The sequence below is a fragment of the Martes martes genome (genome assembly GCF_963455335.1).
Source record: "Martes martes genome assembly, chromosome: 4".
In the NCBI taxonomy this organism is placed as follows: domain Eukaryota; kingdom Metazoa; phylum Chordata; class Mammalia; order Carnivora; family Mustelidae; genus Martes; species Martes martes.
Genome location: NC_137891.1, coordinates 117,875,884 through 117,889,192, shown reverse-complemented (window position 1 = coordinate 117,889,192; position 13,309 = coordinate 117,875,884). Strand labels below are relative to the sequence as shown.

Below are 13,309 nucleotides of genomic sequence, written 5' to 3'. Positions count from 1 at the left end.
TGGCTCAGTCATTTAAGCATCCCACTCTTAGTTTCAGATCAGGTCATGAGCTCAGGGTCATGGGATCAAGCCCTGCAGTGGGCTCTCACTCAACATGGAGTCTGCTTAAGACTCTCTGTCCCGGGGCGCCTGGGTGGCTCAGTGGATTAAAGCCTCTGCCTTCGGCTCAGGTCATGATCTCGGGGTCCTGGGATCGAGGCCCTCATCAGGCTCTCTGCTCAGCAGGGAGCTTGCTTCCCTTCCTTTCTCTCTGCCTGCTGCTCTGCTTACTTGTGATCTCCGTCTGTCAAAAAAATGAATAAAATCTTAAAAAAAAAAAAAAGCCTCTGTCTCCCTCTACCCCTACCCCAGGTTAAAAAGCAAACAAACAAACAAAAACTCCAGGAGCACCTGGGTGGCTCAGTCAGTTAAGAGTTTGACTCTTGGTTTTGGCACAGGTCATGATCTTGGGGTCTTGGGACCAAGCCCTGCTATTGGACTCATGCTCAACATGGAGTCTGCTCAAGATTCAATTTCCTTCTCCCTCTCACCCCCCTGCCATTCCCCCACTCTCTCTATCTCTAAAATGAATAAATATGTGAAATCTTTAAAAAACAATTCCATAGGCTAGCCAAAGACCAATGGGACACAGGGACTGAAAAAATAAACTAGACAAATGAGATTCCATTTTGGAGAAGATTTTTAAAAACATGATTAGTTAGAAATAAAGTTGCATGTGAAAATATTCGTGAGATTGGGTAAGATCCATGGCAGGCCAAAGCGATTTAGAAGAGAGCTCAGAAAAAGCACAGAATGAGAAGCATTGGTAAATTTAAGAAAGACACAATTGCTCAATTGGAAGTAGAGATTCTACAAGAGAAACAACTGAGCTTTCCTGTTATGATTTCAATCCACTTGGAAAAAGTCTTTTTCTTCAGTCAGCCTAAGTAGACATCTGTTTTTGATAGTCAAAAGAACCAAAATTAAATGCATGATTAAAAGGGAGGCATTTAAATTGGCATAATGCTAGTTGCTATAACAAATAAACCTCAAAACTTCAGTAGCTGTTCTATTAAAAGTAGGCTCAATTTAAAAAAAAGGGGGGGGGGCAAAGAAACCACTGTTTCCAAACCATCTGCAATGATTGCACTAGAATGTTTGCTTCAGTGTCTAATGAAGATATAGACACTACCAAGAAGTAATAACTCCAACAAAGATGAGAGGAGGAAAGAGAGATTTTTAATTCCATTTGTCTCTTAATGCAAGTCTTACAACTCATGAAGAACACTGGAACCAGAACTGAAAGGGTCATTTTCTGCATTGTTCTATCACTGTCCATCTACCTTAAAGAGGAAGCAGAGGCTCCTGGGTGGCTCAGTCGTTAAGCGTCTGCCTTCAGCTCAGGTCATGATCCCAGGGTCCTGAGGGCCCTGCCTGGGGCTCCCTGCTCAGCGGGAAGCCTACTTCTCCCTCTTCCTCTGCCCCTGCTTGTGTTTCCTCTCTCACTGTGTCTCTCTCTATAAAATAAAATAAAATAGGCAGTAGGGAATAATGGAAGGAGTCAGATACCTGATTGAATCCTGTCTTAATAGTTACGTAACTTTTAGCAAAACTGTTGAATATTTCTGAACTTCAGTTCCCACATCTGAAAATGAGGTAACACCTACTTTGCAGCTGTTGTGTAAATTAAAAGGACAATATGTATAAAGCTCCAATTTTCTGCCAGATCTCTGAAATGTAACTTGAGTATGGCACTACTCTTTTGATAACACGTTACATCTAGAAAACTTAGAGGATCAGATTTGCTCTCTTCTGCTTTCCCAAACAAAGCAGGTCTCAGGCTGTGGCTATTCCAACAATCTTTGAATTTAATAACACCACTCCTCAAATACCCAGGTAGTCTTAGCAGTATGTCAGGCATCAAATGAACGGTACAAATTATTTTCCAAATTATTTTCCAAATCTCCAGCCATGATGCCTCCAGTAGAATATTAGAGAATATTGTTCTGAACGAGAAGAGACAACATATAACAATTGTGATCCAAAGTTTCCCCCAGCCCTCTCCAAACTGCTGAAAACAGTGAGGTTACCTAAAGAACCACAACCCAAAGGTCACTGTCACCTTTGCACATTGCTGGACCTCGGGCTCCAATCAGTCTCCTCAAGCTATCTCAGGGAGTGCTGGGGGTTGTCCCACTTGTTCTTCCCAATACCGTGGCTTATATTTACAGTGTGCCTCATCTCCCCACCCCCTGCTTCTAGGTTTCTACTGTTCAGGACGTCACTTGAGGGAAATTTTCACCTACATCGCTACCAGTGCCATCATTAAAAAATAAAGATTCCCTGCCTGGGCTGCTGTGTCCCATTTATATTCATATAACCCAAACTGCAAAGGCCACAGGGTTAAAGTGAGGCTACATTATCTTCCAACCTCACTACGTGAACCTCCCTAGCCTTTCACGAAAATGGACAGAATGCACTCCTCCTTCATTCTGTCATCTGGGCCTCCAACAACACTACCTCTGTCTTCATAGCCTGGAGTCTTTGCAGAAAACTGATCTACTCCTTTCCTCTAAGAACTGCATGCTCTCCTTTCCAGTTCCCTCATTCTTCTTACTCCACTCTACTTCTAACAGAAGTAGCTTATAAATCTCTGTCCTTCGTAGAAATAAACACAAATTGCCACAGGCTCTACCAATGTATCACACAAACCCAGACATAGGAGAAAGTCAATGTGGGTACAACTAGAGCCTTGGATATATAATAAAATGTATAGAAATTCACATATGAGGAAATACCCAATCAAAATACTTCCAGACTAAGGAAAAAAATGTCTTGTTCTGTAAGTCCCAGGTATTCAGTTTTAAACAACTCTAGGCCCAACATATACCATTTGGCAACCAAACTGTGAATTGGGCCCTTTAAAGATTTGTCATATAGAGGTTGACCAAAGAAAACCAAAACTACTTGATGTAGAAGTGTAGCCATCACCTCAGAGATCCAAACCTTCCGCAGTCCCTTAGCATCAGAAGCCAAGCTGTGCTTCCCGTGGCCACTGGACATGAAACATACATGTAATTTGAAACCCATGTCCTTAACTACATCCAGAAGTGTCTGAGATAACTCCTTTGGAGAACATTCTATTTGATTCTTCTAGGATTAGCTTTCAGAGTCTCTAAAACAAGAACACTTCACAGATGAATGTTCTGACATCAAAACAAAACAACTGGAGATAACGAGGTCACGTTTCAGCGCTTTAAAGTGGATTATTGCTATCTTGAATCTATCCATTTATCTGCTGTTCCACAGCCACCATTTTTGTCTAAATCCTTGTCCTTTCCCATCTGAACTATTGCCACAGCCTCCCACTTGCTGGCCTTCATCCTCACCCCGCTTATCCCCATGCATTCCACAAGCTTCAATGTCAATGTCAATCCCTAAAACAAAACCAAAACCAAAACCAAAACAAAGCTTCCCTGACCACTCTTGTCATAGATAAATTAAGACTGTATGATAGGGGTGTCTGGGTGGCTCAGTCGGTTATATGTCTGACTCCTGGTTTCAGTTCAGGTCATGATCTCAGGGTCCTGAGATTAAGCCCCACATTGAGGTCATACTCAGTGCAGAGTCTGCTTGTGTTGTCCCTCTCCCTCTGCTCCTCTCTCAACCCTCAAATAAATTAATTAAATCCTTAAAAAATTTTAATAAAAAATCATATGATATGGAGGATAATGTCCCTTCCCTAGTGATGTCCTAATTCCTGGAAGTTGGGAATATGTTACATTAAGAGTTCAGATGGAATCAATGTTGCTAATCAGCTGACCTAGGATAGGGAGATTAGCCTGGGTTTTACAGGTGCATTCGATGCAAACACAGGGGTCCTTAAATGTGGAAGAAGGAGGCGAGGAGACCAGAGTAAATGGGAAAAGGACTCAACCTGCCTCACTCTGAAGATGGAGAAAGGGAGCCACATGCTAAGGAATGCAGGTGGCCTCTAAAAGCTGGAATGAACATGAAAACAGATTCCCTCTGAGAGAATCTCTCCTTGATAATAGCCCAGTGAGATCCATTTTGGACTTCGGACTTCCAGAATTGTAAGATAGTAAGTCTGCATCAACCCAGAATCAATGAATACCATTAGAGCCCAGGAGTTAGCTTCAGCATACAATTTCCCTTTAAACGAAACTATGAATGTTTAGAGACATGGCTAATTTTGTTTGGGTCAAGGATAGTAAATGTACAAAGTTGGCTTGGAACATGTATATACCACATAGCAAGGAAATGAGCAGACTACAGACTGATACATATATATAACTCAGGAAACAAGGGGAGAACCCAATGGTTCAAAGATAGGAAAAAATGAGTTTATTTAATAAGGATAAGAATACAATGGATTGAAATCTATAAATTATGCTTAAATCCATGAATTCAGAAAAATGTTATGAACTAAAAAACTTAACTATCTTCAGTAAATGACAAGAAATCAATTCATCGTCTTGAACACCGAACAAATAAAAGGAAAATACCAAGAATTAATCCTGTCTTTCCTATGTGCTCTATATCAGTAGATTAGAGATAATTTTTTAAAAGATTTTATGCATTTATTTGTCAGAGAGAGTGAGCACAAGCAGGAGGAGCAGCAGGCAGAGGGAGAAGCATGCTCCCTGCTGAGCAAGCCAGGCTCGATCCCAGTACCCTGAGATCATGACCTGAGCCGAAGGCAGATGCTTAACCAACTGAGCCAACCAGGTGCCCTGATTGTAGATAATAGATAAGAAAAAGTATCTTCTAAAAAAATTATTACAGCTAATAAATAAAAACAACTTGATAGAATATCACCATTTTACACTCCTCATTGAATTAATAGATCCAGATGTTGAACATTAGTAGCAATCAAAAACAGCAAAAAAACAACACCAGATAACATGCGCCTCCCAATGAAAAATACATATGTAAGTATCCACCTATAATATTGCTAAACAATTAAAACCACATCTCATCCAGCCTCTGGATCCAGCTGCCAATGTTCAAGAAATACAGAGAGGACAGAAAAATATGTAGAACTGCTTCATGAATGTAGAATCAGAAAAATCCAGACTGTGGGCAACTCAGCAAATGCCCAGGGTTTTGTTTTGTTCTGTTTTTTTAAAGATTTTATTTATTTGACAGAGATCACAAGTAGGCAGAGAGGCAGGCAGAGAGAGAGGAGGAAGCAGGCTCCCTGCTGAGCAGAGAACCCGATTCAGGTCTTGATCCTAGGACCCTGGGATCATGACCTGAGCTGAAGGCAGAGGCTTTAACCCACTGAGCCACCCAGGCGCACCCCAGGGCTTTTTTAAACAGAGAGATTATAAATTAAAGACAGGTTAATTGTTAAATTTTAATTGTGTATTAAAAGAGACTTAAAAGACTTTTTTTTTTTTTTTTTTTTTTTAATATCCAAGCCTATCCTATAGTGCCTAGGGAAGTGAGCAAACCATAAAGAAGTTGCTAGATGACCACACAAGTCAGGATTCCTACTTTCAGGAGAAGAGACTGCAATGAGATGAGGCACTAGGGTGACTGGAAAGTTCTATTTCTTGTCTCAGATGGTGGTCACAATGGTTTTCACTTTCTAACAATTTGCTAGCTACATATTTTGGTGTTTGGGTGTCTGGCAAGTCCTGTTCTCGCATTTTATTTTATAATAAAATGTTCGAAAAATATGAATGCAGTTTCTAAGGACACAGAAAACAGAGAAATAGAGAAGCAACTTCCTACCCACCCCCCGCCCCCTGATTTGGTTGCAGATATAGATAGAAATAAACGCTGAGGAGATTCAGAGTAATAGAGTTATTGGTGGTATTAATTTTTTAAAGATTGTTTTTAATTCTTAGGAAAATGAGGTTTAAGAATGAAAGTAAGATCAGATTCACCTAGATTGTAAAATCTTTGAAAGCCTAACCATCTTTTGCTCCATAACTTTTTGTCTGATTATTGTGTTTGGGAGAGAGGACAATAATTTGTGATTGACAAAATTACAAACAGCTGCAAATTTCCAATGACAATTTAATCTACACCATGGGAAATTTGAGAATTGGGCCTTTCTTTCCTCCTTAATATTGTCATTCCCTAGATTCAGCTGAGATTAGGGGTAAAAATATCAAATCAAGTGCTTGAACTGAACCCCATCCTATTTAATTAAACAACTCAGTTGGTCCTTTCCAACATAATTATTAATAATTTTAGATATTTATTTGAAATTTTCTCAGTTTCATAAACATCAAAAAGCTGGAATTCTACTCAAAACTAAATTTCCAAAACATAATAGGATCAATATAATCGATCATGAAACACAAAACATAACATTGAGACCCAATTACTATGAAATGAAATAAAATTGGATATTGTCCTGCAAATATACTAAAGTTTATAGAGACAAAGCAAGTTAGTGGGTACCAGGATCTGGGAGGAGTAGGGGATGGAAAGTGACCACTAATGGTTATATGATAAAAATGCCCTAAAATTGGGATGCTTGGGTGGCTTAGTCAGTTAAGCATCTGCCTTCAGCTCAGGTCATGATCCCAGCGTCCTGGGATCGAGCCCCAAGTCGGGCTCCTTCTCACCGGGGAGCCTGCTTCTCCCTCTGCTTCTGTCGATATCTACCACTCATGTTCACTTTCTCCGTGACAAATAAAGAAAACCTTTTTTAAAAATGTCTAAAATTGGTTTTAGACATTTTTGTGATTGTTGCACAACTGTAGTCTACTGTTAAATAGACTAAAAGCTATTACATTGAGCACTTTAAAAGGGTGAAATATATAAGTGAAATACAGCTCAATAAAGCCATTACACACACACACTTATTAATAAGTACACTTGTGATTTCTCTCTCCCTCCCTCACTCTTGTTCTCACCCATTCTTTTCCTATTTTTATTCCCTCATCCCTTGACATGAAATGTAATCAAATTGATTCTTTAAAAAAGTCTGTTATGGGGCACCTGGGTGGCTCAGTCGGTTAAGCTACTGGTTCTCGATTTGGGCTCAGGGCAGGATCTCAGGGTTGTGTGACTGAGCCCTACATTGGGTTCCAGCTCAGTGGGGATTCTGCTTGAGATGTTTTTCTCTCCCTTTCCCCCTTTCCCTTTCTCTCTGCCCCTCCCCACTCTATAAAATAAATAAATATTTTTTTTCAAAGTCTGTTACGAGTGCTTTTTCTAAATATCAGGCATGCATACAGCTAGAAGAGGTTTGCATCCTTTTATTTTACTTACTTCAAATTAAAGCTTTGGGAATTAGTCATGCAAATTTATGCAGAATAAGAATATGAGTGCATTACTATTTCAATTCAGAGACAAGAGCACTAGCGCTTTAAAAAATAGAACCAACCTACCTCACTGTTATTGCGATCTTTCTGATTTCAAGAAATAGCAACTATTTCTGATTAAAGTGCCTTCTCACTATTATATGTATTTCTAATAGACATTAATAGCACATTACACATATTACATCCATTAAGTGAAACACATATCAGCAAATTTGTGTGCTGTATGCATCGAATGGAGCAGAAATGATAGCATACTTGATTAAAATACTGGGTAAAAGTGTTTCTATCCAAGAAGTCTCTAGTATAGATATAATTTAGTTTATGTATATATAAATTATATTAACTGCCTTGGCTTCTAAGTGTTTAAGTGTGATGCTACAATGATTTTTAGCAACATATACCTCCACTACATTTCTCATGCCACTACAGATTAGATGTGTCTTTGAGACATAAATGTAACACCGGAATTGTATCTTATCTTTTCGTGATTCCTATCTATAAACCAAATACTTCAATAATGTTTTCTAAATTCAAACAAGACTTCCCCAGTTTTTGCATTGGAAATTTGAAAGACCTAACTGGGCTTTAACTGAATTCCATCTCCGCATTCTCTCTGATTATTTGAACGGCATCGAAAATTTTACTGATAGCAAATGCTTAAAGCTTAAACATTTTATTTGCGTTTGTTTCAAGGCCAGAGATTTATTGAAACAATATCAAAAAACATTTTTTAAACTTTAGTAAATACAGTGTCTCATTTTATAAAGCAAAATACTCAAAATTTGTGCCAGTTTTCCTGTGGTTTGTAAAATCTGGTGTACAGTATGTTTGGTGAGTGAAGCCAAATCATTGGGATAGAAAATACGGTCCCAAGTTAATACATCACTTTACCATCTAACATTTATCAAACATGTAGAGAAAAGTAGGAAAACAGGACTAAACATGTTTTGCATTTTAAGGTAGCAAATACATCGGAACATTTCCTTGAAGTTAGATATCTTTCCCTAAAACAAACTAATTCTTACTCTAGAACCAAACTTTTCGAAAAAGGAAATTTTTTTAAGTGACAAGAAAACAAATTATAAGAGAGGTCTGTCTATGACAATTTCTTTTTTCCATATTAGAGAAAAAAGAACATATTCATAGTGTCACTGTCCCTTTTAACTGTGTGATTTTAGTCACAAAGATATTTTGAAAGTAGAATTTAAAACATTTAGTTAAGCCAGACAACATTAGCCTGAGACTGTGGCATTCTCATTACCTGATTTCTTCTCATGCCAGGGTGCTATTTATAATAAGTGGTCTGATTCAGTTATAAGACATTCCAATGGGTAGGACCAGGAGGTCATAAAGTTCATTTATCCCTTCTCTCTTTATCCCTAAGACGCTTTCTGTTTATTTCCTTTTTATCCCCAAAAGTTGCCTTTTTGCAAGAGTCTAGAATTTCCTGTTATTTCTGTACATTTTTTTAAAGATTTTATTTATTGGGGCGCCTGGGCAGCTCAGTGGGTTAAAGCCTCTGCCTTCGGCTCAGGTCATGATCCCAGGGTCCTGGGATCGAGCCCCACATCTGGCTCTCTGCTCAGCGGGGAACCTGTTTCCTCCCCTCTCTCTGCCTGCCTCTCTGCCTACTTGTGATCTCTCTGCCAAATAAATAAATAAAATCTTTTTTTTTAAAAGATTTTATTTATTTATTTGACAGAGAGAGACACAGCGAGAGAGGGAACAAAATCAGAGGGAGTGGGAGAAGCAGGCCTCCCGCTGAGCAGGGAGCCCGATGCGGGGTTCGAACCCAGGACCCCAGGATCCTGACCTGAGCCGAAGACAGATGCTCAATGACTGAGCCACCCAGGCGCACTAATTCTGTATATTTTTAACTAAACTTGCACACCTAATGTATCAAATAACTTGTAACACTAAACCACATGTTATAAAGCCACTAAACATGCATGAAACCTGTTTCTAATATGACTTGTCATTTCCTAATAATCTGATATTAAACTCATAGGATAATCTAATTTATCACACTAGTTTTCTACATTTGTATACCTTAGACTTGGCTATGAACCTCTCTGATTAGCAAGACAATGATTAAAGTAAATATGATATGGTATGTGACAGGGATATGCCTGAACATTAAATATTTGCTCTTTTATATTATAGTAGTGATTCTTCAGCAAAATCAGCCTGCTAGAATGTACTCTGTATGTGAGCAGGACCTTTGTTTCATTCACCACTCAATCCCCAGCACCTAAAACAGAGTCTGGCACATAACATGGGCTCATCACAGGCACACTAAATAAATAAATGACTTAATAGTAAATTAATAAATAAATGAAGTTCAGGATGATTGATAACTATCTAGAATGTTTTATGGGAACTCCTGAAATCTGAATGCACAGAGAGGCAGCACAGAATAACGGTAAGTTTAAATTATAAAATTTTTTTAAAAATACTCAGTGTTAGCAAAAATATAGAAAAATAAAAGGAGCTATCATCAACTGCCAGTACCAATGTAAATTGATACATTTTTGGATGATAATTTATAATATACATTATAAGCTTTAATCCCAAAAGTCTATTTTTACCACTTCATTCTATGAAAATCATCAGAGATGGGCACAAATGTTTATTGACAAAGATAATAGAGTTGCTGATAATAATAAAAAATTGAAATTACTTATGTATGTAAAAGTAATAGAGTGATTGATTAAATTATGGAACACCATAAAATGAAACACTATGCAGCTATTAAAAATTGTCAAAGTATTCAGTAACATGAAAAAGATGTTCTGAAAATGCTGTCAATTAAATAGAAAGCCACAAAACAGCATGATACCCTTTTCGAAAAAGAGTTTAATAATGCATATTCATTTAAAAAAAGAACAGAAAACACTTCAAAATACTAAAGGTAGTCATTTCTTGGTGGTGAGCCTACACAGGTGATACCTATTTTCAATACGTGGTTATTGCTCTTTTTTCAATATTTCCAAATCTGCTACAATGAAAAGACATCACTTTTGAAGCAAGGTGATTTTAATGATATAAATTTAAAAGCTAAATGCACACACAAAAAAATTGAAACCAGACAAAGCGAGGTTTGGGATTAAGTTCGAACATAATTTTCTTATCCTGTCCCTTTATGTATAGAACACCTGCATTGCAGGGCTTGGCATAGGTTCTTGCACATAGTAGATGTTCAATAAATTATACCTAATAATGATACCTGACTACATCCAGTTAATGCTATCCATGGGTATCTCTTGATGAAAGTTAAGAAATGTATTTTTGGAAATTTTTCCATTTTAACATCTTTATCCCCATCAAATCAATATTTCATTGCCTGTTATGCAGGTCAGATTAAAAAAAAATTGCATATGGAAGGACCATGAACATTACAGCCAAAGCAATTTCTACTGTAGTTCACCAATGTATTTTTGAGCATATTGCTCAAATGCTTAAAATGTGATTTTAAAAAAAAATCTATCTAAAACATTTTATAACTGGCCAGCTTCTATGACAATTTAAATTTTTCCATATGGCCAACAGCTGACAGTATTATGCCAGCTTTAGAGTTCCTCTCTTTTTTTATATAAATACACACTTTCAAAAACAGATCTGAATTATTGAGAAGAGAACCATGAATTTTTATAGAGTTCATGTTGACATAGGGCTTTGTAGTACTTAAACTAAACCTTTATAGTATATTTTTATATCATTTTTTTCCTTAGCACTCATGGAGTTTTAACTTCATGAAAATCTTGAAGAGGTGGGTTCAAAGTCTCTTTAACACTGTTGGGAGGCCTGGGTGGCTCAGTCGGTTAAGCATCTGCCTTCCACTCAGGTCATGATCTCTGGGTCCTGGGATTGAGCCCCACATGGAAACCCTTTGTGGAGCCCTGCATAGGGCAACTTGCTCAGCAGGGAGCCTGCTTCTCCCTCTCCCTTTGCCCCTGCTTGTGCACCCTCTCTCTGTCTCTCTCTCAAATAAATAAATAAAATCTTTAAAATCTCTTTAACACTGTTGATTCCTTCATAACCAATTTTGTGCTAATAGCTCAGCTCAGCCTGATATTTGGCCATTGAAGGAGATCCAGACTTAAATTTCAAAGATTTACATTGGAGTCCTAGCCCCCCTCACTTCCAATTTAGTTTCCTTGTTTCTAACATGGAGATAAAAATGTTTGTATCACAGGGATAGTAAGAATCAAATAAACTCAGATAGAAGCAAGACTTTGTCGATTGTAAAACCACTGTTAGGAGTCTTTCAAATAATGTTTACTATCTACTGGCCCCAGCTCTGCATGAAAATGGGGTTCTGAGCTCACCCGAGTTTGGGAAACCTTTCCCATGTTAGAGAATCACTGACATGAACATACTAACCCTGTGATTCTCAAAATTGGAGAGGAGGTTGGTGGAGAGTGGTAGAAATATTTCAGAATCATCCAGAGAGTATTATCAAAATGAACATACAATCCCAACCCCCATCCCCACACATTCAGCAACCAGATCTGGACTCATCCCTGAGGTGAGCATACATTGTCGGGGTGTGGATCAGAAAGCTCTTTTTTTTCTTAAGTACCTAAGGGCTTCTGATGTATGGTTATGTCAGAGGATTTAAAGTTACTCTATTAAAGGTGATAATTTTTACATTAATATATGGGCTTAACTTTTAATCCCATTATTTCACATCCTGTTTTGAGTAATATTTGTTAATAACCCACACAACTAGCATTCTTCAGAGAACATTTTAGAAAACACTCTGCAATGTAAGTTAGCATTACTGCAATTACTATTCACCACAATGGCTTGACAAAATCATGTTGGTAGACCGTGGGTCACTCCAAGACTCACCTGCTGTGTGGGACTCTCAAAGTTCTCAGTGAGGTCTTTGAAAGTTGCTAGTCAAGATTTACACTGCAACTGGGCATGTAAGTAGTCAAACTGCTCAACTAAGGGAAAACATAGAAGAAAAAGTCTGTTACCTTAGGACAGGAAAGGCTTTTTTGAACAACACACACACACATATACTTAAACAGAAGACTCAAGATTAATAAGTACTCCTACACAATGGGCAACACTGTTGTTCACAGTTATACTGTAAAAAAAAAAATTAAATCCTTAGGTCTAAGTGTGTCACTTGTTCTTTCCTTTATTTATTCATTCACCAAATATTTACTGCATATCTACTGTGTAACAGCTTTAGTGGTGATTTTTTTTCAGAGACTTGTGAACTAGTTACTTTTTTTTTTTTTTTTTCCACTTAGAATTTCCTGCAGGGATCATGTTCAGCAGCAGGAATTTTCAGGCACAACAGTTGGGCAAAGTTTGAAATTATGACCTCTTTCTCAATTCTGTTCTTTCTATCCACTTTATTCTAGCTCCTAGTACAAAACACCAGCAGTATTCACTTCCTGATCTCGCAAAATAGATATCCCCCCACCAAATGAGAGATCAAACATTCAGGTGAGAGCAATCGCAAAGCCTTGCACATAATAGGAGCTATACAATAACTTAATATGATTTATTTGATGTTTTGGTTTTGTCTTTAAGTAGTTCCTTTTATTTAAAAAGTCATTTAAAAACAAGTATTTGTGTCAGGGTGATCAACACAGATTACGTGCAATTTTACAAGAGAAAGAATAAGACATTTCAGAAATCTGCCTGTGAAGCAGTTAGTATTTCCAGCTTATGAAGTCCCTGAAGGATATTGTGCATGTGCTCATGTTTCTACAAGCTTATGAGCCCTTAAGCAACCCGCTCATTGAGGCTACCTCCCCTTAGGTGTCTTGGCGTGGATTTCTTTGGATTTATATTGTTTGAGATTAACTCAGTTTCTTAAATATGTAGGTTTCTTTTGCCCAACTTGAAAATTTTTCAGCTATTATTTCTTTGAATATGTTTTGAGCCCCATGATTTTCCTCTGCTCCTTCTGGGGCTTAGTCGATAGAATTGTCAGATCTTTCTGAGAGTTCCATAGGTCCCTGAGGCTCTGTTCATTATTTTTTAATCCATTTTCTCCG

At 37.8% G+C, this 13,309-nt stretch overlaps 1 long non-coding RNA gene across 1 annotated transcript in view; it reads right to left on the bottom strand.

Moving 5' to 3' along the window:
* Nucleotides 1–13,309, bottom strand: part of LOC308341799 — a 93,740-nt gene that overhangs the window by 25,009 nt on the left and 55,422 nt on the right. Inside the window, exon 3 of the long non-coding RNA XR_013966725.1 lies at nt 12,141–12,238. This is a non-coding gene — a long non-coding RNA (uncharacterized lncRNA). The remainder of the gene's footprint in view (nt 1–12,140; nt 12,239–13,309) is intronic.